Source organism: Arachis duranensis, chromosome 8, assembly GCF_000817695.3.
Source record: "Arachis duranensis cultivar V14167 chromosome 8, aradu.V14167.gnm2.J7QH, whole genome shotgun sequence".
NCBI classification, from domain to species: Eukaryota; Viridiplantae; Streptophyta; class Magnoliopsida; order Fabales; family Fabaceae; genus Arachis; species Arachis duranensis.
The window spans coordinates 11,017,596-11,023,943 of record NC_029779.3 but is presented as its reverse complement, the minus strand read 5'-3'; positions in this window follow the sequence as shown (position 1 = coordinate 11,023,943).

Below are 6,348 nucleotides of genomic sequence, written 5' to 3'. Positions count from 1 at the left end.
TATATCTTGCATGTAACTTTTTATCCGTTATTTTCTTTGTATGTATTTTATTTACGGAATAATATCTGCATGCTTAAGTACTCGCATGCAACACGTTGGATTTTAATTTTGATTATGATTTCCTTTTTCTTTTTCTTGTCAAATTTTTAGAGATCTAAAGAGAATAGAAGCTAATCCACGCAAAATCCTATAATTTTATATAAAGTATGACCTAATTTTGCTAGGACCAATGATAAAAGTTGGGCTGAAATAGCCATCACTTTCTTATTACACCATGGATTATTAGCCTTTATTTTAATATTTTGCCCGTGTAAAATTATGAACTGATGAGTAAAATATACAAATAAAATAAAGGATGATTGTATATAATATATAAGGTGAAGTTCTACACTTAAAAGTTTGTGACATAGTTCGACTAGATTTTCTGGCAAATTCAAACACTCAACTTCTCCCTATATTTATCTATCAACTTTGATCGTGCTTTTTCGCCCTACACTATGGCTCAAATGTTAAACGTGCTTCTCTCTATATCTAAATATTAATTAATTTAGTTTAATTAGTGTTCTTAAAATTGGAGCGGAATGGGGAGACATTAAGACAAAAGTGTTCTTTTGCTTCTCTTGATTAATATTTTGGCATCTTTGTAGTTTAAATTTACTTTGTCACTTTAATTAATCCAGAACCAAAGCAATATTACTGTAAGAATAAGAGGAGGGATCCATTTAGCATTATTCTGTCTAGCGACTAATTTAAAAAATTTTGATAATAGGGGTAAAATATATATAACATAATAATAATTTTTATAATAAAAATATTATGTATACATAAAAATCAACTATTAAATTATTCACTAATCGTTATGTATCTGTGTGTAAATACATATATTGTTTAATTTATTTTTAATGTGTATTTTATATTTTAATATGTATTTTATATAAGTGGTTATTTTTTATGTACATATAACATGATTATTGTTCTAATTATATTTTGTTATTGTAAAATATGAATATATGATTAGTCTTTAAAATAATTAATTTACAAATTAAAACACTAAAATAGTAATTTAAATAATAACATATAATTTAGAATTCTATTATATTTTTTATTTTGAAAAAATTGAATATTTTTTAAATAATAAAATTGAAATATCTCTCTTTCTATATGTATTACTAAACAATTATTTATAAATTCACTTCTCATACAATTAGAAGCCAATTCTTACTAATATTCATTGTTGAAAAAGTTCTTTTAATTAATACAGTTACTATGGAAAAACTAAAGCTAATTGAAAGAACACCAATCTCATTTAAATTGAGAATTGATAATTCTAATAGACATCTAATATAAAATTCTTAAATTGACTATAAAATATCAAAAGTTAAGTAAAAAATTATTGTGAGATTAAATTTAATAATTTAATAGGACACATAAATATTATTATTATATACTATTCAAAAAAACTTTTAAATTGTAGCCCCACAACAATGTACATATCCGTCTCTGAACTATTTGTAACACTAAAGTTTAATCCATTTTCTCTTTTATTTTATATTTGCTAGTTTACTTCGTTGCAAGTGATTTTCCCTGATTTATTTGTATAATATTTGTGTAATTTCATATCTTTTGATGTTAAATAATGTTTAGAATTTATTTTGATGCATTATTAATATGAGAAATTCTAAGCAACTAACATTTTTTCTTTATTTTTATTTTACATTTAAACTAATACTAGCAAACTCTGTTCTTCTAGCATTACCCTGTTCATATAAACATTTTCACCCTACCAAGTAAGTGTATAGTACCTTTTACGATGTGGTTACTGTGAGTGTAGTTGATAATTATATGTAGCACAACTCTTTTATGTTTGACTCAATAATGCAGTAAAATTAATTTATATTATTTGTTGTGGTTATTATTTAATAATTTTTATCACACAGAAGTAACAAATTTGCAAATGAAATTGTTCGCTCTGTTTCTTTTTATATATCCTTGTTACATTCTGGTATGACTTTGGATTATGTAGGTAGAATTTTAGATACAATAATCAGACAATTTGATTAAAGCATAGATTAAAATAATTTAATTATTACTATGTATTGATAGTGTAAACAAATTTCACACCTTCATCTAATCAAATTTTTTGTTTGTATAATTATTCAAGATTTCGATCAAAACAAGTATAATAACTAATTTGGCGGAGTTTGATTGGAAAAGAATGTATTTGTTAAAAATAAGAGACTAAATTGGAGGAAAGATTTGTGTATTATTGAGTTTAATTAAGTTGTCTGAAATGATACAATATAAAAGCGTATTTATAGGTGCTAAGAGAATCATAATAATAAAGACGTAATATTCTATAATAAATATTCAGATATACTAAATAATTCTAATTGATCCTAATTGATTCTAATTATATTCTAACATCTCCCATATTTAAAACAACGAAATAAAGAGAAAAAAACCGCATAAATTGATAAAACATACGAAATTACCGAAAAGAAGCGCAGAGGCCGCTTGTCTGAAGGAAGCGCAGAGGGAACTTCCGCTTGTCGAAGGAAGCGCAGATGAAACTGCCGCTTGTCGAAGGAAGTGCAGATGCCAAAAAAAAAACGCAGACAGAACTGCCACAAGGAAACATAGACGAAACGCAGACGAATTTGTCACGAGAAAACACAGACAGAACTGTCACGAGAGAACACAAACGGAACTGCCACGAGAGAACGCAGATGAAACTGCCACGAGAGAACGCAGACGGAACTGCTGCCACGTAGAACGCAAACAGAACTGTCAAAAAGAGAGCGAAAACTATATGATTTATTCATGAGAATAGGTAAGCAGCGGATGACAATGGTGTTTGATCATTTGACTCGAAAAAATACAAGACAGAGGAAATAAGCTAGTCGATGAGGTGAAAAAGCATAACAGGAGTGATAAAAGGAAAAGAAAATGGCATGGAAAAAAATACAAAAACTACGATGATTTCACCGCAAGAAAAATAACCTATTCTCTTCAAGGAGGATACCATGGCTCTGATACCATGTTAGAAACAAGAGACTAAACTGGAGGAAGAATTTGTGTATTATTGAATTTAATCAAGTTGTTTGGAATGATACAATATAAAAGGGTATTTATAGGTGTTAAGAAAATCATAATAATAAAGACGTAATATTCTATAATAAATATTCAGATATACTAAATAATTCTAATTGATCCTAATTGATTCTAATTATATTATAACAGTTCTAAAAAAAACAAAAATATCATGGCACACTAAAAATTAGTCACCGTATATTTGTGTATAAATATATATTTAGTTAAATTTATTTTTATTGTGTATTTTATACTTCAATGTATATTTTATAGTGTTTAATTTTAGTGACTAATTTTAATATACATTTAACATCATTATTAAAAAATAGGGTAAAGTATACTTTTTGTCCATGAAGTTTGACAAAAATTTTAAAAATATCCCTAAGTTTTATTTTGTTTCAATTTTGTCCCAAAAATTTTTTATTTGCATCAAATATACCTCTGACGACTAATTTTTCAAAAAATTTAAGATTAATTTGATAACGATTTCATAAGAACAACCCTCAACACAAGCAAATCAAGCTTAATTTTCATGCATTATTGTTAGATTTGATGGTTTATCAGTGGCTAAGAGAAGGGGGTTGAATCTTAGCCCATTTTTGCTTAAAAACACTTGCTGTTCTTTTAAAGTACTTGAGGAGATATTTCTTGTTTTTGTCTCGTGCCTAATCAAGAGACTTTTTCTTTTTGTCTCGTAACCAGCCAAGAGATAATTTTTAGTTTTGTCTCCTAAGCAGCAGAATCAGAAATGGAATAGAAGAGAGAGAAAAATCACACCAAGATGTATCCTGATTCAGCTGCTAAGTGCAATGCAGCTTACATCCAGTCTCCATCACAACAATGATGAAATTTCACTATAATCATGATTACATACACCAATTCTCCCTAGGAACTACCTTTCCTATTCGGGACAAGTCCAGAATCTAACCCCAATCCTGAACTTGACTTGGTAACCCACCAAGCTTTCAACTGCAAACTGCTAACCCAACTTGTAAGGAGATTCCCACAAAATCATGAAACACAACACAGATGTACAAAGGATCTCTAAGGACATCTATGGCTTTTTCTTTTAATTTTGTATACTCTATCTTTTTTCACTCTATGACTTTTTCTTACAAACCTCACTGTTTTCCTTTTTCCATGAGACTCAAGACAGACAAAATTAAACAGAAAAATACAAAATAAAGAACATTAAAGGAGAAGAACTTCTGTTAGCTGGGGTAGCTATAAGAACACTGTGTTTTTCACTCTTTTCCTTTTTTTCTCCTTGTTTCAAACCCTGTCTGTTCTCTCTTATTTATAGAAGGGGAAGCCTCCACGGTTGAAACTGTTGAACCAAGCTAATCTTCTTCTTCTTCATGTAAAATCGGTTCGGCCAAAGAGAGACTAGAGGAAACCGAATGTAAAACCCAACATGCAATTACCTCTGTGTATTTCCTTGTCACCAATCTTCATCAATCCGGGCCTTCCATCTTGACTTGCACTCCAAGAAGGATTCCTAGCTCTTGATGAGTCCTTGATGCTTGACAGCTCCTCCTGCTCTTACCTTCTGTCTCATCCTCCACGTAGCTACAGTAGCTACCTCCTGTGGTGGTTGATCAAAAGCTGAGACGAGTCATCCCTATAAGGATCTTCTTCCTCTGACCGAATGGATCTTCTTCTATTTTCGGTTATGGAAGGCTTAAGCTTACTTCACCACATCTTACCTTTTGTGGTAAAGATCTCAGCCACTCCATACTTTAGATTTTTTTTTTCTTGATGCCATCATCACAATGACCTTGCTACTAGTTTCTTTTTGCTTCTGATAACTTACCTTAGCTTCCATCTTCTTCTCTGTGAAGTGACCGAGAGTGATGAGAGAGTAGAGAGAGAAGAGAGAGAAATTTGAACAATAATCAATGAAGCTAAGAAAGAGAATTAAAATGAATTAAGTTTCCAACTTCCCTTTGCTTAGTAGCGTGTGATAGCTTTGATGGCAATCAAATCAATTGCTATTTCTCTCTCATGTTTCTAATACAATTAATGATAATTGAATAAGTTTGAAATTCACCACATGATAAAAATGAGATCCGTTGAAAGCATGAAGCAAAACATTTGAAGAAAAGGATTTCATCATGTTAAATGGGCAGAGGAAATATTGTGCCCTAATTCTTTTTCTTTGATTTCGGACCAGCTATCTTGTTGGGTTTAAGTTGGTTTTCTTAGCCCAACAAGTATAACAATTCAGCCACAATTTATATAACAATTTTGCACAAGGCTGAATTTATTTTTAGCACAATTGGACTTTAATTTGTTTTTATGCCCAATATACATAACCTGTAAAACAACAAAATTATTAATCAACACATATGAATTAAAATCAAATTAATAATTTTGTAATTTGTTATATTAATAATTTTAATAATCACTAATTTAATTTGGAGTTTTCCAAACTCATCAAGATTGGTCTTAAATTTTTTGAAAATTTAGCATCGAGAGTATATTTGATATAAATCGAAAACTTTTGGGATAAAATTGAAACAAAATAAAACTTAAAGATATTTTTAAAATTTTTGTCAAATTTTAAGGATAAAAAATATACTTTATATTAAAAAATATTATTATATCAATACATAAAAAAATCAAAGACAACGAATAAAATAAAAAGATAATCATTTCACTCCTATTTTAATGATGTCATTCCTTTTTATATATAATGAACCTTTTTTTCGAAAAGAACAAGTTGAAAGATATGATTATTAACTAGGTGATTTCCATTCTTCTTATTTATCTAATTTTGCAATGTTTCCGTCTGTCAAGTTTGTATTTGGTGATATAGATATGTGAGTGGTAGATCTTCCCCCAAAATCTATATATGCTAATTAAAGTAGATTTCTTGTACACCTGGGTTTTAATTTCTTGTCCCACAAGATCTAAGGTTATTATTTATTAATCTTCGAATTTCAAAAAAGCAAACCACATCATCAATTAGCAAAAATTAAAGGTGTTAATTAGTTTTGGCCTTTTTCTTAATTTTGCTAAGGTATCAAGATTTTGTATTAGGCATTCTTGTACGTCCCACTAAAAAAAATTTGAATCCTCTAAATTTTAGATTTTTATTTAAAAAAGTAAAAAGTAATTTTTTATTTTTAAATATTTTTTTATATTTTTTTAGTATCATCTATAAAATAAATAGTGAAAGATCACACTTTACCTTCTCAAGTAAAATCTAAAATTTAGAGGATTCAAATTCAACAAGAGTGAGGGTGTAATGATTTG